The sequence below is a fragment of the Manis javanica genome, chromosome 3, assembly GCF_040802235.1.
Source record: "Manis javanica isolate MJ-LG chromosome 3, MJ_LKY, whole genome shotgun sequence".
NCBI lineage: Eukaryota > Metazoa > Chordata > Mammalia > Pholidota > Manidae > Manis > Manis javanica.
The window spans coordinates 173,907,464-173,930,640 of record NC_133158.1 but is presented as its reverse complement, the minus strand read 5'-3'; the positions used below and the strand labels follow the sequence as shown (position 1 = coordinate 173,930,640).

General features: G+C 48.9%; 1 protein-coding gene across 2 annotated transcripts in view; it reads right to left on the bottom strand.

Moving 5' to 3' along the window:
• RAB6B (RAB6B, member RAS oncogene family) overlaps positions 1-23,177 on the bottom strand; it is a 71,646-nt gene that overhangs the window by 40,599 nt on the left and 7,870 nt on the right. The window lies entirely within an intron of this gene.

Here is a 23,177-nt window from a genome sequence, read left to right as displayed (position 1 = left end):
TTTCCCAAACTGCAGGGTCCAGCTTCCTACCTAACTGTTCGAAGCAAATTTAGATGCCCCTTCTCTGACCACGAATTGGCTGGGCGGATTCAAATCCCAGCCTGGGACTGCTCAGCTGTATTATTTTAAGGTAGCCACCACCCCCTAGATGTCAGTTCCTCATTTTTAAGTGGGTATAATAACATCAAAGACTTCAAAGCACAGAAGAAAGAATTACATAAGGTAATAAAAGTGACTGGCACATAGGAAATGCTTAAAAGTAGAAGGCAAGTAACTGAGATAGCTAAGGCAGTTTCCAGAGCATCAGATTTTTGGAAATACCACCACCACTAGTTTATTTACTATGCCCGTCACGTCTCTCCATTTGGCTCTTCCTGATTTGCATCCTTTATAATAAAACTGTAACCATAAGTAGAGCGCTTTCCTGAGTTCTGAGAGTTGTTCAGGTGAATTACGTAAACTGAGGAGAGTTAAGAACCCCCCAGATTTGTAGCCAGTTGGTCAGAAATGTGGTGTGCTTGGGGACCCCACTTGTGGCTGCCAGCTGAAGTGGGGGGGCAGGCTTGTTGGGGATTGTGCCCTGAAACCTGGGGAATCTGATGCAGCTCTGGGTGGCAGTGCAGCGGCTGCTGTCAGAATAGCCACATTTCTATTCTGAACACCTCCAGGGGGAGCAGTAGTGCACCCAACCTCTCTTCTAGTTTTACCTGGACACTGCCCTTTTAGCTCCTAATAGGCATGTGCCTCCCAATTGCTTTAAATCTCCCCCTTGGACTTCACATGAAGGTGAGAAATGGGGTCTTCCCACGTACAAGGGCCTGGAAACGCTAAGGGGACCACAGAGTGGGACGGCCTGAGTCAGCGAGAGGCATATGAAATCGAAGAGAACACAGCATCCTCCTTTCCAAAAGACAATGGAAAGTTACCACCTCCTCGGGAAGAGAGGGATGGCAGGGGCCCTGGGGAACTTCTCGGGGTAGTGACACACCAAAACCCACATCTCACACCTTGGGGAAAGGGTGAGCATCAGGGAGCCGAGTGGAGAAAAGGCAGGAAGACACTGTTCTCCTTCCCCAGCTGGTTCTTCCCTGGGGCAGCTGAGCAGGCACAGAGGCAGGCCAAACTGCAAAAAGCTACTGATGGAACAGAAGGTTCATGGAGTATCTGAGAACTCAGAAATCCCTGCAAAGGCCTCTAATGCCAAGTAGCTCCTCCAGGCACTGGTGGTGTGTTAGTACTGGGGCAGGGTGGCTGCTAGTTGGAAGGAGAAAATCCCAAGGAAACGAGTTGTTTTGTTGGGACTGCGCAGGAGGAACGTTTAGGTATGGGGCCCTGGCCAAAACCGGTACTTTCTGAGCATTCCCAGCATGACCACAATAGGCAGCACATGAGCCCTGTGTTTACAGAGCATGTCCCAAGCACGGGCCAGGGGCTGTACAAGGCACATGTTTCCATGACAACAGTCAACAGAAAGGATGGGACAGCCACCTCAGAATTCTGTGCTTGCAGCAACGCTGTCCTGAGCCCTTGGCACCTCCCGGTAGTCCTCAGTGCTGAAGGGGGATCATGTCATCCCCATCTTATACAAGGGAAGATGAGCTGACAGCTGCTTGCCCAGGGCCAGCGCTGAGTGGCACCAGGATGAGGCGGCCTGACCAAGAACCGAGCTCCTATCCCTGACCTACCTCAGCAGCGCGGGTCATGCTGGGTTTCAGGCTTCTGCCAGGTCATTACTGCCACCACTGTGGGTGCCTGGGAGCTCCAGAATAGCACTGCTAAGCCAAGGCACCTTCTCCTTGACAATGGTTGGAGGGGGAGGCTTCTCTGGAAGGTTGCAACCTGGGAACTGAGGTGCCCTGTGGGGCACAAGGAGTGCTCAGAAAAGTGAGGGTGGGAGAGCCTGCCTGGGGTCCAACACACCAATTGAGGCCTGGACTGGGTGGTAGGCTCTGCTGCAAAAGGGAACACTTCCCTACTGCTCTTCTATGTTCATTTTTGTCATTTCTCAGAGTAGAAGCCTCCTCTTTCCCTGCCTCGGAGCTTCCCCAGGACCACCCATACTGTCTCCATGGCTGCCAGGATAATGTGGTTCCGACCCTGTCTGAGCTTGTGAGCTTGGCCTCCCCGCTTAGAAGCCTGCAACCACCCGTGGGTCTTGTGTTGATGAGACTGTGGCCCATTCATCCACGCTCTTCACAGAGGCCAGGGCTGGGGCGTCCTGTCCCAGCCACCAGCTCTGGCCAGCTCTCCGAGGAAGGCTAGGCAGCACTACCCCACATGAACATCAGCCAGGGTGTCCTCCACACCCTGCCTTCAGGAGGCTTCTGAGGTGAGCTTATTACAAGGAGCCCTCACCCACCACTGCCCAGGCTCTGCCCTGGCACCACATAAAGGACTGAAACAGGTACAGCGCAGCCCTGTGCCAAGCTCCTCTCTGCTCCAACAGGCAGCACGCCCTCCCTCACCCCATGCCCCTCCCTCAGCAGCTGCCCTGTGTGGCAGGTGCTGGAAGCTGGGAAAGGAGAGCTTGACCCCCTCCAGCTCCTTGGCGGCTGTCTCAGCCTCACCAGCGCCCGGGGCTGTAGCCCAGGGGAAGCCGGCAGGGCAGCGGCTCTCCGCACTCAGGCAGCGCAGACAGGGGCAGGAGGCCCTCCCCTTGAGGCCCTTCCTGCCCTCCACTGGCCCCTGCAGCCGCGTGCAGAGAGCCGTCCTCCCCACCCAGTCCTGTTCTCAAGGTCACACTGTCCCACATCCCCTTTCACAGCAGCTCTTGCACACCGCTGCAGCAAAGTGAGCTTTTCCTGAGGACAAAGATTCAGCTCCACAGGCATGATTTTATTAGAAATAAGCAGGCAAATCATTACTGAGCTTTTCTTTCCTCTCTGCTCGTGGCTCAGCAATATTCCTGTAATCTCCTGGTAGCTTAGTCCCACATGGTTAAATGGGGAGATGCATTTTTTCTCTTTGAACCAAATGATGTGAGAACATTCATTACCGAGCACTTACCAGGAGCCTCTAGAAAGAAGGAAAGGCAACTCTAGCTCTTACCGGGCTTCTACGCAGTGCCAGACAAGAACTTTGGTGCTTACGTTAGGTGCCCTCCTTCAGTCCTCACCCCAGCCCGGTGAGTGAGCTAACCCCCAGGGTCCCAAAGCCGGGGAGCGGGCACACAGCTCCTCATCCGGAGCCCAAGCCCGCGTGTCGGGGCCGTGCTGTGTGGGCTCCGGGGAAGGTGTGGCCAGCACAAAGCAGGAGAGCAGAAGGGACAGGGCCTGGGGTAGGCAGTCCCGGGGAAGGCGGGGCATCTGGGGGCTGTGGGAGGGCGGGGGAGGCGTCTTCCAGGCAGAGAGACCCCAGTGAGCAAATGCACGGGGCAAACATGAAGAGCTTGTGAGAAGGGAGAGAAGGCAGAGGGCCAGGCTGCGGTGTGTGTGTTGGGGGGTGGGGGGGCGGGGCTAGGAGCATGCCCAGGAGCCTTCGGGGCCACCTCTGGAGGCCCCTGCATCCGAGCTTTGTCTCTGGGAAAACGGAGTCGCACTAAGTATGTGAGGAGAGGGCAGTGACAAACACTGGTTGAGGAAGCTCCATGTGGCCAGTGGGTTGATGTAAATCACAGTCCATCTCTGGGGTCTGCCGTGGAGGAAGGGAGGGGGGCAGGCAGAGAGGCGAGGCCAGGGGAGTGCGGGCCAAACCTAAGAGCCAGTATTCTCTCCCAAGGGTGGAGGGAGCTTCGGAAGGGTCTGAAGTAGACAAGCAATTAAAAGAGCTGCCGCAGTTCATGACTTCCATGATGGCTCACAAAATTCCCCATCGCACACGCTCTTTTTACACCAGACCACTGATGCTCTAGCTAGGTGTGAATGTGCCTGTGGCAGACATGGCCCTGTGGCCCCCGAGGCTGGGCAAGGAAAGGCAGCTCAGCCCCCGTCTGGAGCGTTCTCACTCCTGTGAACTCTGGGAGCTGCCCTCCAACCCAGCCACCATACTGGGAAGAAGCCTGAGACACCCTATGTGAGGGAAGACCCCAAGGAGACACCCAGATGGCAAGAAATGGAGGACCCCAGCCAGCAGCCAGCAGCAGACCTGTGTGTGAACAACCCTCCAGCCTGAGAGCCCTTAGCTGACACCAAGTGGAACAGAGAAATGCTTTTCCTGCCAGGACCTGCCCAAACTAAAGCTTCCTGAGCAAACTAAATATTCTCATTTCAAGCCACAAGGTTTTGGGGTGGTTTGTTACACAGCACTAGGTAATCAGAGCAACAGATCTGTGCTTTAGGAAAATGCTTACACTTCTATGCAGGGAATGGCCTCCATGGGACAGGAGTCCAGCAAGAGATGGCAGATTTCATTTAAAACAGAGGCAATAGGGCTGGGAGAAATAGAGAACAGAGGCAGGTGGCAGGACCTAGCAACTGCCAGAATCAGAGGACAGCCTGCGGTGACTTCCTGTCACCCGGCTTTGTGACTAGCAGGTGATGGAGCCACTCCTTGAGTACGGCCAAACTGGGTGAAGAGCAAACACCAAGTAATCACCCAGGAGTCAGGCCACCCATAAAAGCTTTCTTAAAGATTGTCAGACCAAAGCACAAAAATCAGCACTGTGTTCTGGAAAAAATCACTATATAATGATTAAGAATAATCATTCAATTTCATGAACTGAGGATCTAAGCTTATTTTCTACTAATGACAGCACCATGAAATATTTATTTTCTTACCCAAGGGTGAGCAGCTGGCCCAGGCATCTTGCAAACTTGTGGACTGTCAAGATGAGCTCAGTCCCATATACCTTGGAAATTCCAGCACTGCAGCGGGAGCAGAATGCTAGCCCTTCACCATCAGCACCCACCTGGACCTCACCCATGGGGGCCCCGCACTCCGCGTCCCCATCTCAGTGGCAGGTCCCAGTTAAATGGGCTTTTGTACACTCGGTGGCTTCCACACAGCTGCAGCAGACACAAGGCCTTTCTACTTGCTCACCAAGTACCCAGTGGGGTTCATCCTGAGCCAGGCCCATGGCGCAGGTGCCCCCATGCAGCTATGCTCTCTGGCAGCCCTCCCCCGGCAGTGGAGCTAGACTGAGGCTCAGACACGGAAGATTCAAGGCAACTTGGGTGGGGTTTGAGAGGCCAAGGAAAAAGCAAGGCCACTCTGCTGGGAACTGCAGCCACCTCCTGAAGAACGTGGGGTTTGGACTGGGTCTTAGCTGGTGGAGACAGGGCATCCAGGGAATTGCATTCCCAGGGAGAGACCTGACACAGCCAGCGATGTGAGGCTGAAGGGTCCTCTGCACATAGCTGTCACTTCCCCACATTTCCCCACAGTTGCCACGTGAAGCCAAAACCTCCTAGGGCTTTGGGCTCAGTGCCTATGAGGGCTCAAGGCATGGCTTACACCCAGGACACAGGCTCACAGCTGAGTGGGCCCTGAGACCCCTGACTCCTGCTCTGACACTGTCTCCCTCCATGAAGGACCCCTCTCTGTGCTGTCACGTCCACAGAAGGTGTGGGAAATTGGCTGGGGACATTGTGGAGGGTCTGCCACGCCTGGCAGAGCACATACCACCCACAGGGTAGCCCCCTTGCCAAGCCAAGCCAAAATCTTGGCCCACAATTCTGCTGTTGGCTACATGTTTACATTTACTGCCCACACCAGCTCTGGGGTGCTGCTGGATGGACAGTGGGGTCCCATCTGGTCCTCGTTGGGGTCACAAAGGTGGGCCCAGAGTGGGCGGCAGGAAAGACCTGGTGGAACTCCCTGTCATTTCTAGGCTGCCCTGGACTGTCGACCTCCCACATGCCCGTGTTTCAGGAGAGCAGGTCCTTATGCCAGGAGAAGGGTCTCTGCATCCTTGAACTGTAGCCTCCCCACAACCAGGCCCCAGTCAGAGAATGCTTTAGCTCTCAGGGCTGAAAAGGCAAACCAGCTTTCCCAAGGATCAGGCCAGCAACCCGCTTCTAGGATGGAGCTAGGAGCTAACTCCCAGCTAACTCAGGTATCCATCAGCTCGGTTCCAGAGCACAGATGGGAAGTGGCCCTGTGAGTGCAGCAGGCACGGGCCTGTGGGCCGAGGGGCTCAGTCCATGCCCTGCAGCTGGGAAAGAGGCAGGCCAACCTAGTCCAGTGTCCCTTCTCCACAGGGACCTGGAGAGAGTACTCCACCATTCCCCTCCACCTCCCTGCCCACAAAGTCCCCCATTACTGGCCTGACAATGGGGTGCACAGCCCCGGGCCCTGTGATGATGACAGGACCAGGTGGAGATACCCTCTACACCTGTTTGACTCTTGTTTCCTTCTGTTGTGTTTTCACAAAACATAAAATCCAGCCCCATCCTTCCTGCAAGTACACAAGCCTCATAGGGCTGGGGGCTGTACTCCCTTCTCCACACCCCACCCTGCCACTCTGTGCTTGGGAAGGCAGCTCCAGACTAGGGCTTCACCAGCTCCTACCTGAGCCCTGAGAGGCCGGCTGGCTAACCTTAGGCTAAATGAGGAAACATGTGAAAAATCCCATTCCAAGCCATCCCCCAAAAGACTCAGATGGTAATTAAGAGATATGCAAAGCTCATCATTGGACACTTTAATTAAGTGTGTTAATTCCCTCTGCCAGAGGATGCTCAGCCACCTGGGCCTCACCGAGGGTCCCAGGTAAGACAGAAGAGAGGAGGGAGGAGGGGAGGTGGGACTGTGGTGGGAGATGGTCTGGCCCGGAACCTTTCTCCTGTTCCAGCTGGTCGCCTGGCCCATTCCTGATGCACTCGCATTCCCATTGTCCTCCCCCTGCCCCAATCTCTTCTCTCTTAAGCCCAGTGACCCCAGGAAAGCCTGCCCTGAGTCAGGAGTGGTGGGGCATTATCCACTGCTTCACAACCTTCCCCCAAACCCCCATGCCTCTCAGCTCTGCCACTCCCTAGGCTAAGAGGTCACTATTCCAATGAGGATGGGCTAGATGGCCTTTAAGGCCTGCTTCCACTTTGAGGCTGGTGACAAATGCTTACCAAGCCTGAAATATGGCTTGATGAAAGTACCAGAAGAGGGGTTCCTTTTCTGCTTTGCTGGGAGGGCCATGGGTTCTGAGGCAGGAGGGGTACACTGGCATGTAGGGAGAGGCAGTGCTGTGTGGCCTGGGACTGCTGAGCACAAGGAGTGCTTACACTTATTTAATAGCCTCCTTATTTTCCCCAGAAAGGATTAATAGTGACTCTTGTTTAAAATATCAAGACATAGTAGCTACCTATTGATAACAATACTGAATAGTCCCCCAGATCCATTGAATACCCCTATTATGTTTAGGAGGTCCAAAGCCGTCTTTCCCGATGTAAGAGGCTTTCTTGTATTCACAGGACCTCAGCTTCTCTCATCAGATGCTCACATGAGATTCCACCAGAAATGACCTACATGGATCGACCGAGGTGTGGGGTCCCCCTAGGGCTCTGCATACAGGGGCAGCCATGATGTGGGTTTCAGCACCAGCTCTTGCTAGTACCTAGCACAGTACCTAGCACAGGAACTGTGTCTGCCCCTGGATCAGTCCTGGGATGACATACGCTGCTGCTCCAAGCCTGGCCCTCTGACCTTCCCAGAGACTCTGAATTTGCCAGTCATTGCTCTCTCCCACACCCATTGTCTGCTCAAATCAGCTGGATAGTGACAGTAGATTTCTTATTTTCAACTAATAATACTGAGAGAAATATAAGGCAAATGATAAGTAAGCTAAAAGAGAAGGCTGGAGTGAAAAGTTGGTTACAGAAATACATGTTCTAACATCTCACCTGGTCATTGAAGTCAGACTAAGGAATTTCCCCCAAGCTCCCTGGAAGTAAAAGCCAAAACAAAAAAAAAGGAAACATGACCAACTGTAAGATTCACAGTGTTCATGAGATAAAACCAAACTAGGTGCTAATATTGAGCTTTTTAAATGAGTTGGATAGCAGTAAGTTCTTGAAAAGTGTCTGGAGTGCATAAATATGTGACTGGTTAAAGGGAAAATTTACATGTTTATGTAGTCAACTGGATGAAAATCACTAATGAAAACCAAGAACGTGTTTCTGGGCAAGATGGTGGCGTGAGTAGGGTAGCGGAAATCTCCTCCAAAAACCATATATATTTTTGAAAATACAATACAACTATTCCTAAAAGAGTGGCCAGATAATACAGGACAACACCCAGACTACATCTACACCTGCGAGAACCCAGAGCCTCATGAAGGGGGTAAGATACAAGCCACGGCCTGGCGGGACCCGAGCGCGCCCCCCTCCCCAGCTCCATGGCGGGAGGAGAGGAGTTGGAGCAAGGAGGAAGAGGGAGCCCAGGACTGCTGAATACCCAGCCCCAGCCATCTGCACCGGGAGGGCAGACACACAGTGCACGGTGCGCTGGATACTAGGGAAATGGAAGAGTAAAACCTGTGAGCGGGTCGCCACAGCTGGCATCCCTGGGACAAAAGAAAAGTGAGTGCATTTTGAAAGTCTTAAAGGGACAGGAGCCTCACAGCTGGATGGAAGCATCCCAGCACTCTCAGCCCAGCAGCTGTGAAGCCCAGGGAACTCCGGGCGCCCTAACCCCCTGGGCGGCAGCACAGCTCTGAGGCCCCTCATGGTGATAAACAGCCTCCCACCCATTCCCTTCCAGTGCAGCCCGCCATAGTGGAGCAGCAGCCTGAGACCAGCCATGCCCACAGCAGCTGCGCAGAGCCCCCTTCGCCACCACCTGGGGCAGACATAGAGGCCCCATTGGCACGCAGCTGCCAAGCACAAGCCACTAGGGGTTGCCATTCTCACAGGAAAAGAAGGTGACCAGCAAACAAGAACGGACTTTGTTCTCCCAGCTGACACATGCACGAACTGCCCACGACAACCTCTATCACCATGAAAAGGCAGAAGAATTTGATCCAGACCAAAATAACAGAGACAACCCCAGAGAAGGAGCCTAGGGAGATAGACTTAACCAATCTTCCTGATGGAGCTGCAGAGAAAAATGCAAGAGCTAAAATATAAAGTTGGGAGGGAGACTACAGAAATAAAACAGTCTCTGGAAGGACTTAAAAGCAGAAGGGACGAGACACAAGAGGCCATTAATGGAATAGAAATCAGAGAACAGGAACACAGAGAGGCTGAGGCAGAGAGAGATAAAAGGATCTCCAGGAATGAAAGAATATCAAGAGAACTGTGTGACCAATCGAAAAGGAACAATATCTGCATTATAGGGGTACCAGAAAAAGAAGAGAGAGAAAAAGGGATAGAAAGTGCCTTTGAAGAAATAATTGCTGGAAACTTCCCCAAACAGGGGGAGGAAATAGTCGATCAGACCATGGAAGCCCACAGAACTCCCAACAGAAGGGACCCATGGAGGACAACACCAAGACACATAATTATTAAAATGGAAAAGATCAAGGACAAGGACAAAATATTAAAGGCATCCAGAGAGAGAAAAAAGTTCACCTACAAAGGGAAAACCCATCAGGATATCATCAGACTTTTCAGGAGCAACCTTACAGGCCAGAAGAGAATGGCATGATATATTTAATGCAATGAAACAGAAGAGCCTTGAACCAAGAATACTGTATCCAGCACAATTATCATTTAAATATGAAGGAGGGACTAAACAATTCCCAGACAAGCAAAAGTTGAGGGAATTTGCCTCCCACAAACCACCTCCACAGGGTATTTTAGAGGGACTGCTCTAGATGGAAGCACTCCTAAGGCTAAATAGATGTCACCAGAGAAAATAAAATCACAGCAAAGAAAGCAGACCAACCAAATACTAACAAAAGGCAAAAAATAAAATCAACTACCCACAAAAGCAGTCAAAGGAAACACAAAAGAGCATAGAATAAAACACCTAACATATAAACAATGGAACAGGAGGAATGAGAAAGAAAAGAAATAAAGAATCATCAGACTGTGTTTATAATAGCTCAATAAGCGAGTTAAGTTAGACAGTAACATAGTAAAGAAGCTAACTTTGAACCTTCGGTAACCATGAATCTAAAGCCTGCAATGGCAATAAGTACATATCTTTCAATAATCACCCTAAATGCAAATGGATTGAATGCACCAATCAAAAGACACAGAGTCATTGAATGGATAAAAAAGCAAGACCCATCTATATGCTGCTCACAAGAGACTCCCGTCAAATCCAAAGACATGTACAGACTAAAAGTCAAGGGATGGAAAAAGATATTTCATGCAAACAACAGGGAGAAAAAAGCAGGTGTTGCACTACTAACATCAGACAAAATAGATTTCAAAACAAAGAAAGTAACAAGAGATAAAGAAGGATATTACATAATGATAAAGGGCTCAGTCCAACAAGAGGATACAACCATTATAAATATATATGCACCCAATGCAGGAGTACCAACATACGTGAAACAAATACTAACAGAATTAAAGGAGGATACAGAATGCAATGCATTCATTCTAGAAGACTTCAACACACCACTCAACTCAAAGGACAGACCCACCAGACAGAAAATACATAAGGACACAGAGGCACTGAACAACACACTAGAACAGATGGACCTAATAGACATCTATAGAACTCTACACCCAAAAGCAACAGAATACACATTCTTCTCAAGTGCACATGGAACATTCTCCAGAACAGACCACATACTAGGCAACAAAAAGAGCCTCAGTAAATTCAAAAAGATTGAAATCCTACCAATCAACTTCTCAGACCACAAAGGTATAAAACTAGAAATAAATTGTACAAAAAAAGCAAAAAGGCTCACAAACACATGGAGGCTTAACAACATGCTCCTAAATAATCAATGGATTGAAGACCACATTAAAATAGAGATCAAGCAATATATGGAAACAAATGACAACAGCAACACAAAGCCCCAACTTCTGTGGGACGCAGCAAAAGCAGTCTTAAGAGGAAAGTATATAGCAATCCAGGCACACTTGAAGAAGGAAGAACAATCCCAAATGAATAGTCTATCACAATTATCAAAACTGGAAAAAGAAGAACAAATGAGGCCTAAAGTCAGCAGAAGGAGGGACATAATAAAGATCAGAGAAGAAATAAATAAAATTGAGAAGAATAAAACAATAGCAAAAATCAATGAAACCAAGAGCTGGTTCTTTGAGAAAATAAACAAAATAGATAAGCCTCTAGCCAGACATATTAAGAGAAAAAGAGAATCAATAGAATCAGAAACGAGAAAGGAAAAATCATGACGGACCCCACAGAACTACAAAGAATTATTAGAGAATACTATGAAAACCTATGTGCTAACAAGCTGGAAAACCTAGAAGAAATGAACAACTTCCTAGAAAAATACAACCTTCCAAGACTGACCAAGAAAGAAACAGAAAATCTAACAGACCAATTACCAGCAATGAAATTGAAGCGGTAATCAGAAAACTACCCAAGAACAAAACCCCTGGGCCAGATGGACTTATCTCGGAATTTTATCAGACATACAGAGAAGACATAACACCTATTCTCCTTAAAGTTTTCCAAAAAATAGAAGACGGAATACTCCCAAACTCATTCTATGAAGCCAGCATTACCCTAATACCAAAACCAGGCAAAGACCCCACCAAAAAAGAAAATTACAGACCAATATCCCTGATGAACGTAGATGCAAAAATAGTGAACAAAATATTAACAAACTGAATTCAAAAATACATCAAAAGGATCACATGCCATGACCAAGTAGGATTCATTCCAGGGATGCAAGGATGGTACAACATTTGAAAATCTATTAACATCATCAACCACATATACAAAAAGAAGGATAAAAACCACATGATCATCTCCATAGATGCTGAAAAAGCATTTGACAAAATTGAAACATCCATTCGTGATAAAAATTCTCAACAGGGTATAGAGGGCAAGTACCTCAACATAATAGAGGCCATATATGATAAACCCACACCCAACATCATACCTAACAGTGAGAAGCTGAAAGCTTTTCCTCTAAGATCAGGAGCAAGACAGGGATGCCCACTCTCCCCACTGTTATTTAACATAGTACTGGAGGTCCTAGCCATGGCAATTAGACAAAACATAGAAATACAAGGAATCCAGATTGGTAAAGAAGTCAGACTGTCAGTATTTGCAGATGACATGATATTGTACATAAAAAACCCTAAAGACTCCACCCCAAAACTACTAAAACAAATATTGGAATTCAGTAAAGTTGTAGGATACAAAGTTAATACACAGAAATCTTTGGCTTTCCTATACACTAACAATGAACTAATAGAAAGAGAATCAGGAAAACAATTCCATTCACAATTAAATCAAAAAGAATAAAATACCTAGGAATAAACCTAACCAAGAAAGTGAAAAACCTATACCCTGAAAACTACAAGACACTCTTAAGAGAAATTAAAGAGGACACTAACAAATGGAAACTCATCCCATGCTCCTGGCTGGGAAGAATCAATATTGTGAAAATGGCCATCCTACCCAAAGCACTCTACAGATTCAATGCAATCCCTATCAAATTACCAACAGCATTCTTCAATGAACTGGAAAAAATGGTTCAAAAATTCATATAGAACCACCTAAGACCCCAAAGAGCCAAAGCAATCCTGAGAAGGAAGAATAAAGTGGGGTGGATCTTGCTCCCCAACTTCAAGCTCTACTACAAAGCCACAGTAATCAAGACAATTTGGTACTGGCACAAGAACAGACCCACAGACCAGTGGAACAGAATAGAGACTCCAGACATTCACTCAAACACATAAGGTCAATTAATACATGATAAAGGAGCCATGGACATACAATGGGGAAATGACAGTCTCTTTCAACAGTTGGTGTTGGCAAAACAGGACAGCTAATGTAAGAGAATGAAACTTGATCATTGTCTAACCCCATACACAAAAGGAAATTTGAAATGGATCAAAGACCTGAATGTAAGTCATGAAACCATAAAACTCTCAGAAAAACATATAGGCAAAAATCTCTTGGACATAAACATGAGCAACTTCTTCATGAACATATCTCCCCAGGCAAGGGAAACAAAAGCAAAAATGAACAAGTGAGACTATATCAAGCTAAAAAGCTTCAGTACAGCAAAGGACACCATCAATAGAACAAAAAGGCATCCTACAGTATGGGAGAATATATTCATAAATGACAGATCCAATAAAGGTTTGACATCCAAAATATATAAAGAGCTCACACACCTCAACAAACAAAAAGCAAATAATCCAGTTAAGAAATGGGCAGAGGAGCTGAACAGATACTTCTCCAAAGAAGAAATTCAGATGGTCAACAGACACATGAAAAGATGCTCCACATTGCTAGTCATAAGAGAAATGCAAATTAAAACCACAATGAGATATCACCTCACACCAGTAAGAATCACCACCATCCAAAAGACAAACAACAATAAATGTTGGTGAGGTTGTGGAGAAAAGGGAACCCTCCTACACAGCTGGTGAGAATGCAAATTAGTTCAACCATTGTGGAAAGCAGTATGGAGGTTCCTCAAAAAGCTCAAAATAGAAATACCATTTGACCCAGGAATTCCACTTCTAGGAATTTACCCTAAGAATACAGCAGCCCAGTATGAAAAACACAGATGCACCCCTATGTTTATCGCAGCACTATTTACAATAGCCAAGAAATGGAAGCTACCTAAGTGTCCATCAGTAGATGAATGGATAAAGAAGATGTGGTACATATACACAGTGGAATATTATTCAGCTATAAGAAGAAAACAAATCCTACCATTTCCAACAACATGGATGGAGCTAGAGGGTATTATGCCCAGTGAAATAAGCCAGGCGGAGAAAGACAAGTACCAAATGATTTCACTCATCTGTGGAGTATAAGAACAAAGAAAAAAACTGAAGGAACAAAACAGGAGCAGAATCACAGTACCCAAGAATGGACTAACAGTTACCAAATGGAAAGGGACTGTGGAGGATGGGTGAGAAGGGAGGGATAAGGGTGGGGGAAAAAGAAAGAGAGATTACGATTAGCATGTATAATGTGGGGGAGGCATGGGGAGGACTGTGCAACACAGAGAAGACAAGTAGTGATTCTACAGCATCTTACTATGCTGATGGACAGTGACTGAAATGGGGTTTGTTGGGGGGTCTTGGTGAACTGGGGAGCCCAGTAAACATAATGTTCCTCATGTAATTGTAGATTAATGATACCAAAAAAAAAAAGCAACAACAAAAAAACCAAGAATGCTAACCAGCCTAGACAATACTCCCTGCCCAAGTCAGCACTGACAGTCACGGATCTGGACCAGTGCCCGCTACAGATAAATGATCAAATGAAAACAAAAGGACCAAGACTTCAGATTCTGGTCGAGATGGAGTAACAAGGACCAGATTTGTCTTCTTACCTGAAATAACCAAACGACAGGAAATATATATGAAACAATGATTTTCAAGGTACTGTACATCAAGCAATGAAGGACGGTAAACTTTGAGAATCATGAAAAAATTACATGAGCCTCACAACTGCTCCCAAAGTGGTGCCTTAAGAACATTTCAGGTCATAGTACAGGGAGGGAGGAACCACATGGAGCCTGGTGGACTCCCTGAGTTGAAGACAGAGAGTTGAGAGGCTGGAAAAAACAAGACAGCCAGAGCTCACAAGACAGAATGCCGGAAGGGAGGGAGATGCATGGCCTGAGAGCCCCAGAGGTCTGTGAGAGGCTCCCCCAAGTCTTCAGCTGAGGATTGATCAACAGATGTGTATAAGGAGGCTGCTCAAGACTGGGGAAAGAACTATCCAAGTGGATTAAAGGAAACAATGCCCGGCAGCCATAGGGCCTGTGGTAGTGTTGGTTCCAACCAGCCACAGTGGAAAGCCTATTATTCATGGGACATTGGGGAAAGTACTCAGAAGGGCTGTGCCTCAATACTGGGTAAGAACTAGCTCCAGACTGAGCACCACTCCAGTCCCAGGTAACAAATCTTAAAACTATTTACAGGAATACAAACTTACCCAATACACACCATACAAAATTCACAATGGCTAGCATCCAAAAAAAAGTTACCAGGCATGCAAAGAAGCAATAAAATAGACTCCTAATGAGAAAAAAATCCCCATCAATTGAAACCAATCCCAAACTGACACAGATGTTAGAATTAGCAAAGATTTTTTAAAAACTACTATAGCTGCATTTCATATGTCAAAAAGTTAAAAAGAGATGTGAAGATGTTGAAAAAGACACCAATCAAACTTACAGAGGTAAAAACTATGAGTGAGATGGAAAATGCACCAGATGGAATTAACAACAGATTAATACCAGACTAATTGTAGAAGAGATCAATGAACTTGAAGACATAGTGATGTCTAAAATGAAACAGAAAAATTTAAATGACTAAAACCATCAAGCTGTGGGATAACATCAAATGGACAAGTTATTAGTCCTCTAAGGACTGGTGCAGGGGAATGCTGACAAAAAATATTTGAATAAATAATTACTGAAAGTGTCCCAAATTTGAAGAAAAGTACAAACTCACAGATCCAAAAAGTTCATCGAACCCTAAGCAAAGTAAACATAAAAGAAACCACATCAAGACACACCATAATTAAACTGCACAGTATCAGATGTAAAGAGAAAATCATAAAAGAAGACAGGAAAAAAAGGAACATTATGTACAGAGAAACAAAGCCGAGGAAGACAGCAACTTCTCCTCAGGAACAATGTCAGCAAGACAGTGGAGTAACATCTGTAAAGTGCTGAAAGAAAAAATTAGCTAACATAGCAGCATTCTATAATTTTCAGATACATACTATCATCTTTCAAAAACAAAGATGAAATCAGGATTTTTTTCCAAACATTCACAAGCTGAGAGAATTCAACAACAGCAGACCCTTACAATGAGAAATGTTAAAGGAAGTCCTCTAAGAAAAGGTGAAATCACATCAGATAGAAATGTGGATCTACACAAAGGAACGACAAACACAGAGAATCATCAGAATGGTCACTACAAAGGTAAATATGTAAGATTTCTTTCATATGATTTAAATCTCTTTAAAAGATCACTAACAACAAAAACAGCACTATATTGGATCATAGACCCAAGAAAACATAGAAGAAAAATCTTTGTCACCATGTCAGAAACCATGCAAACCAGAAGAACATGAAGTGATACTTTTGAAGTATGGACAGAAAAATATTGTCAACACAGAATTCTATACCCAGCAGAAATCTTTTGAAAATGAAGGTGAAATAATGAAGTCATATGATGAGACAATTTATTGCTAGCAGACCTGCAACATAAGAAAGGATGTTCTTTAGGCAGAAGGAGCAGGACAGCTGCATAGTCACATCACACACAGTTGATAAATGCACTGTAAAGTATGACAGACCCGGACTTTAATCCTGGCTCTGCCACTTATTCGCTGTGTGATCTTGGGTTAGGGACTATCCTCTCTGAGGCTTGGCTTCCATATAGGAACAATGGGGTAAGAAATTTAGAGGAGTGTTATGAATTCTACGAGAGCAGTAAAAAGGTAACATTTTGGGTGAAAAGCATATGGGAAGCCTCTGTACCATTCTTGCAACTTTTTAAAGGCCTAAAATTATATCAAAATAAAAAGTTAAAGAGAAAGAGAAATATGATGATTTTTAAAATTATGTACACATCCACACAGACTCCTTGCACCTTCAGGAAATGGCTTGTTCTAATTAAACATTCTGGACAACATGAAGTTTCCCTAAAGACTAAAATATAACTGTACTTGGCATCAGTTTAGTCTTCACAGAAAACCAGAACCAAGCTAGGCACTGGGGAACTGCTGTAAGTTCTTCTAACCACAGACCAGTACACAGAGCAAGGCTAGACAGATCAGCTCAGTGGGCAGAGCCCACGTGTGAGCACCATGTATGCACATGCACTGAGATATACACACACAGATGTGCGTGTGTACATATACACACACACACACTCAATCCTGTAGTTACCAGAAGCCCTGGTGTGTGGGGGAACTCTCTAGTCTCCTGGTATCTTAGCTGGGAAACTGAAAACCTCCTCAAGGACATCTTCAGTATTTCTTAAAAACCACCTGAGATCTGACCACATGGCTTGCGTGGTATGAAGAGTTCCTCCCAATCAGTCAGTCCACCTGTTATCTGGACTCTGCTTCACTGAGTCAACTCAATACTCTTATCAGCTTCAAAAAGGTGCAGGGCCTCCCCTCCAGGTTTCACTAGCAGCACGAGCACCAAGAGCTCTGAGTGTTAGGCACTTTTCACCCCCAGCTCGGAACAGGAGCCCCCCACAGAATACTTGGTTCCCCTCTGGCATGGCTTCCCCAGGGTGGGCAGAATGCACTTCACTCCAGTGCATACACAGGGCAGCCGCATTCAGGCATTTGAGTAGCGGCATTGGTGTTGTGAAGAATTCATTCATAGTGAGAATATGTATGTTTGGGAGAAGGAGGAAGCACATGCTAAATTCCTACCTCCAGCCAATCTTTTGACAAGGCTGGTGTTAATGCAATTTGGTATTTATTTAACTGATAGGAACTCTTGGGCAATCCACAGCACAGAGTTTGGCAAAGTAATATACATGCTCATGTTTATCCTTTCTCTCCGAGGCGAACTGCTGGTGGCATTTGTGTTAAAAGCCTGACTAACAGAGAGAAAAAAGCAGGCAGTGAGAATGGGTAGACAGGTGGCATGTGTTTCCCAGGTTGTCAGCTGAGGTCCAGTCAGAGGGGCCTTGTGACAATGGCCCCAGAGCCCCCACCCTGGGGAGGAGAGCTGTGGCCTGGCCATGAGACCACGCTCGCTCAGGCAGGTGGAAGGCAGCCTCTAGACTGCAGGCTAAGGTAAGCAGGGCATCTGCCCTCCCACGTGCCCCCCTACCCTCCCCACCAGGGGAACCCCTGGCTGAACAACCGAGGGTGCAGCCTGTGACGTTCCCAAGCACAGGGAGCTGCTCTAACACTTCTGCTGGCCCCAGCTTCTTTTCCTGTCCTTGCACACACCTCCCACGGCCTGCTCGCTGCTGCTCACCCTGCTGCTTTGACAGGAGGAGATGGACACAATCCCAGCTGCTGCACCCCGAGAGCCAGCTGGTGGGGGGGGGAGTGGATCCTCCATCATCCAACAGGAAGGAGCCTTCTCCTGCCTCAGGATGGACTCCAGGCCACCTGCCCAGGAGTTACCTAGGGAGAAGAGATGGCTTTCCAGGTGAACTTTAGAGATGAAGATCATTGTTCCTGGCGTAGAAAGGCACTAGATCTCCAGGATCCTGGGCCTGGGAGTGGGCACAGGACTGGCTGGCAGGGAAGGGGGAGAGTTAGGTCTTCAGCCCTTATGGGTAGGGAGGACTGCCGTCAGGCACAGGAGTGGCCAGTGCCAGGCTGGGGCAGGGAGCAAGGGGAACTGGGTCAATATCCAGGTCTGCCCCTGGACTCGGATGCCTCAGAGCCAGGACAAGGAGATGGCAGCTGGCTCACCCTGTCCCCATCCCACAAGCTCCAGTTCCCCAAGGAGCCCTCGCAAAAGCTGTACCACAGATGGTGTGAGCCTCCAAGGACTCTAGGGTTAATCCTGCACAAGCCCCTCACTGCGCTGTGAGACCAGAGAAGAGGGGCCACTCTCCCAGGATCACACAGCCCCAGGGCCATGGCCAGACAGAATCACTCCCAGCGCAGAGGTTTCTCTGCACTCACAGGCTTACTGAAGTGTGCCCAGGACCAGAAGATTCTGCTTCCTGAAGCCTCAGAAGAAACATGCAACAAGGAGGTGCCAAGGAGCAACAGAGAGTAAGCCACACTAAGGTGCACAGGTCTGGCTTCTAGAAAAATCAGAGATCAAAGTGGCCTCAAAATACCAAGTTATGGCAAGAAGGCAGTTAGAGAGTATCTGGGTTGGCACTGCTTGTAATAGACAAAGTCAGAGGCCCAGGAAGCAGGTGGGTTTGTTCAAAGCTGCATGAAGGGAGAGCAATAGTAGAGCAAGAACCAGGGCCTGACTCCTGGGGGCCTCCCTCAGTCTGCTTTGGGTGTCCCTAGCCAGCTGCTCAACCTGGGGCAGGTCACAGCCCTCTTGGACACTCCAATCCCTTGTCTGTGAAAGAACAGCATCTCCAAGCTTAGTGTCTCCTCCCTTGAAAATTTCCATCCCATCTGTAGTAGCTAGCTATTGCTGTGTAACAACTACCACAGACTTAGTGGCTTAGGAAAATACATACTGATTATCTCACAGTTTCCATAGGGAAGGAGTCTGGACATGGCTTATCTGGGTCCTCTTCTCAGAGTCTAGCAAGGCTGCAGTCATGATATTAATTGGGCTGTTTCTTTCTGGAGCTCAGGTCCTCTTCCAAGCTCATATGGTTATTGACAGAATTGGTTCCTTGTGGCTAGAGAATTGAGGTACCCATTTTCTTGGAGGCTGCCAGCCAGGGGTTGCTCTTATTTTCTAGAGGCCACCCACAGTTCCTCCACATGACCCCTCAGAGGATCTCTCTCAAGAGGGCAGTTCACTTCTTCAAAGCTAGCAAGAAACAAAAGACCTCCCAGGTCTCTCCACCTTAAAATGTAACCTACCAGCCAGCATGGATGGATGCTGTGGGTGGGCAGGGGCTGGGATGCTGCCCCGTCTACTACACCCTGTATCTGCACAGTGCTCTGCCCCATTCTCTTATGTCATGCCCAGCCTCCCCCAGGCTGACGTAGATGGACAGGTGATGATGCTCTCCAGACCAGAACTCTGGCTTAGAGGGGCCCCTTCACTGTGTGGTGGAGGCAGGAAAGAAGCTGGTTCTGACCCAGCCTTTGGGGTTCTGCCCTCTTCTGACATAGGTGGGAGAAGGCCAGGGTGGGTGCATGAGCTAGGCACTTTTCAGCCCTGCATTTCATTTTCTGATCCGGGCAGCAGCCTGCGGTGTTTTGGCTGGCTGTTGGGAAGGGAGGGGGGACTCAATGAATTATAATCAGGGGAGAATTTCTAGATCCTCATGCTTCAAGTAGGATCTGTTACTATCCTAAAAAAAAGTGGCTAATTTGGGAGTGTTTTTTTTCTCCCAAAGAAGAAACCCTTCTCAGAGGTGCTCCCTACTCAGAGAAGAGCAGAACTAAACAAAGATTTCCTGGTCCCAAACTCCATCCTACTCACAGCAACCCAATCTGGGAATAGCAGGGTGGGGCACAGCCTACTGGCCTTGGTGGGAGGCAGACAAAACTCAGTCTGCTCCTCGAGGCCTGGCATTGGCAGCACCATGGCAGTGCTTTCTGGGGTAGAAAGGTCCTCCCTCACACAGCAGCAGCCCAGCTCCTCACCACGTCCTCCACACAAACACAGAACTGGTCCCATATGTGTCAATGCCTCCGTGAACCTCCTGCCTTTGTTGGTCAGAATCCTGGGGTGGACAGCACCCCTGCCTAGAGCTGCAAACCACCCTGGCTTGTCCAAGGCCCTCGTGCCTGACCAAGAAGCCCTGTGACCGGCACACCTTGGTCTGTGTCTGGTGGGAGCGCTTCCCTCTTCCACCTCAGGACTTCCACGGTTTCTCTGTCCCGCTATTCTCTCCTCACCCTTTGCCTTCACTGGACAGGGACATAAACAGCAAACATTTGTTCTAACTGTTCCACTTTTCTCTCTTCAGTCCATGCCCCGTTTACTCCCTGCTCATCAACATGGTCAGAACAGGACGTTTTCCCTCCGTCTCAGGGGACTACGCCAGCTGACCCGAACAGGCTGCCCTCTCGGGGCTGGGGCTGAGCTCAGGATGGCAGCCCCTCGCCTCCACCCCAGTTTCCTGGTTCCCCCTTTAACTTTTTGTGCAGCCCACTTAAGATCATATTTCTTTCCTAAAGCTGGAAGGGGGTTCTTATCTACACAATGCTGCACTCCACCAAGTCCTCAGAGTAAGGGAATTCATGGGAGAAAGCAAAGGAAGTGAATTAGTGTCCCCTGAAAGAGGAGACCAGCAAGGGAGAGAGGGATAGGAGGCTGCCTGAGGGGCGGGGGGTTCACAGACCCCATGACCAGAGGACTGGGAGCTCAGACACCTAATAACCAGCTTCTCACATGGGGGTACATCCTACCCTGAGCAGGAGGCAGGGGGAAGAGCCTGGAAGGGCTGCCCAAGTGCCCTGGAGCACTCCCTTGGCAGGACAGAAGCAGTCAGGGGACCCAGGACACTGTGGAGGCAGAAAAGACACAGAGCTCAAGGTGGCCAATCTGCGTACAGTGTGGCCTTGTGGAGGAGGACAAGAGCCCCTCCCTGCAGCCCTACATTGTTCCTGAGTCCTTACTGTACAGACTAAGAGTCAAGATAATCTACGTCCTCATGGCCAAACCTCAGAGCTGGAAGAAAACTGAGGCTTGCACCTCTCACGAACCCTCAGTTCCATCCTTGGACATCCCCAGCCTGGCCCAGTCCAAGCTGCCTGGGTCTCCTGCCCCCGATCAGGCCATATCCTGCCTTTGCCTTCCAATCCATGTGTCTGTCCCTCCTTGGTCAAACCCCCCCAGTAGGTCCCCACTGCCTGCAGAGAAGACCCAGACTCCTCTCTGTGGAAGCAAGGCCCTCTGGGGTCTGACCCTGCCTACTTCTCCAGCTCCAGCTCCTCCTCCCACCATGCGACCCCCACCTACACCAGAGACCAGCCACCTGGAAGCACACCCAATTCCACGGAGGCCCAAAGCCCTTCAGAGCCCTTGGCCTTGGCATGGCTGTGCCCCCTACTCTCCTGCCAGTGTGCTCCAGGTCATCATGGAACAGTGCTCTGGGCAGCCTTCCCAACTTGCCCAGCAGCCCACACCCCCAGCCTTGCCTGTGCCCTTAATCCCCCTTTGGATAACCGGCTGAGACTCACTACCTGCTTACCTCGCTAAAGACGGTTCTAAACACACCATCACGAAGCCTCTGCCCCTGTGGTCCACCGGGCACCTTGGGGAGGTCATAGAACTGTGAAGATGAGGGGCCCTTCCCGTGAGTGGCTGTGGGGGCCCCAGCAGGGTGGGACAGCATGAGCCTGTCCCACTTATGCCAGATGGGCCGTGGGGAAAACCTAGCCCAGGGAGTCAGAGACCTGTGTGCTCTTCCCAAGTGAGCAGTGAACTCTAGGCCCTGCAGTCTGGGTGAGAGCCTTCACCTCTGAGACTCCCTTTCTTCATCTGTAAAATGGGATACCAGCTCCATCCGTGAGATCATGAGGAAGTGTGCCCTGCAGCTCACTACACAAAAACTACCAACCATGATTCCCAAAACCCCTCACCCCTTCTTCTCTTGTCCTCATTCGTCCATGAAGGGGTGAGGGGACTGCCACCACTATTTCTTTAACAAAATGACCTGTCACCTGAGTGTTTACTATGAGCCATGTATTGGTGTACGTGATATTTGTAAAAGCCCAACGAGATAATGATCACCCTGCTGTCTGGTGAGGAAAAGGCGGTCCTGTCACATCCCACTACCATCCAGACAGTGAGCACCGAGCTGGGGTGGAAGCCAGGGCTCAGGAGCACTGGTAGGTGACAGGGTGGGAGCAGGAGCAGGCGCCAGGTCCAAAGCTGTTGGGTGCTGGCCCTTTCCTAGCCCTCCCTGCTTATCACCAGCAACCTGGCCACAGAAGGCGGTGTGCTGGAGTAAGAGTACCTGGGAGCTGTCACCTGTTCGGTTGTCCTCATCACAGGTCCTCTCTGTATGGAATAAACGCCTACCAGCCGGAAGGGCAGGCCAGCCCCATTCCTGTTACCTGGCAGCAGAACCCATGTGTCCCCAGAGGGCATGAGCCAGAGCACCCTGGGGCACACTGGGGAGGGCTGGGCCGAGGGAGGTCGCCTCCCAGGAGAAGCAGCGGCACTGGGGCCCACCAGGGTCACTCTGGGGGAAGCCGTGGGCAAAGGCCCTGGTTGCACACCCTCATTCCCACAGCCCTTCCAACCTCTCTAGCCAGCAGCGCTGTCTCCTGGCATCTCCTGGCATCACAGCCTGAGCTGGTGCTGAATGAGAGCCAGAGGCAGAGCTGCATCAGCCTGAGCAGGCACCCAGTCCAGCAGCCTCCGGGGCACATAGAGAGAGCAGAGGCGGCTGGGGCTCATCCAAACACAGAGCTGCTAGTGGCAGGCCCTGGACAGAACCCGGGGCTCCGGGGACCTGCTATCTGCAAGACTGCACAGAGGCTGAGGCCAAGAAAAGGCCCCACCCACAGAGCAGGGAGCCACCGAGTCTGACTGGCTCTTCCCTTCTTAGTGACTAGTTCTCAGCTGGAGCCCAGGCATCTTCCCC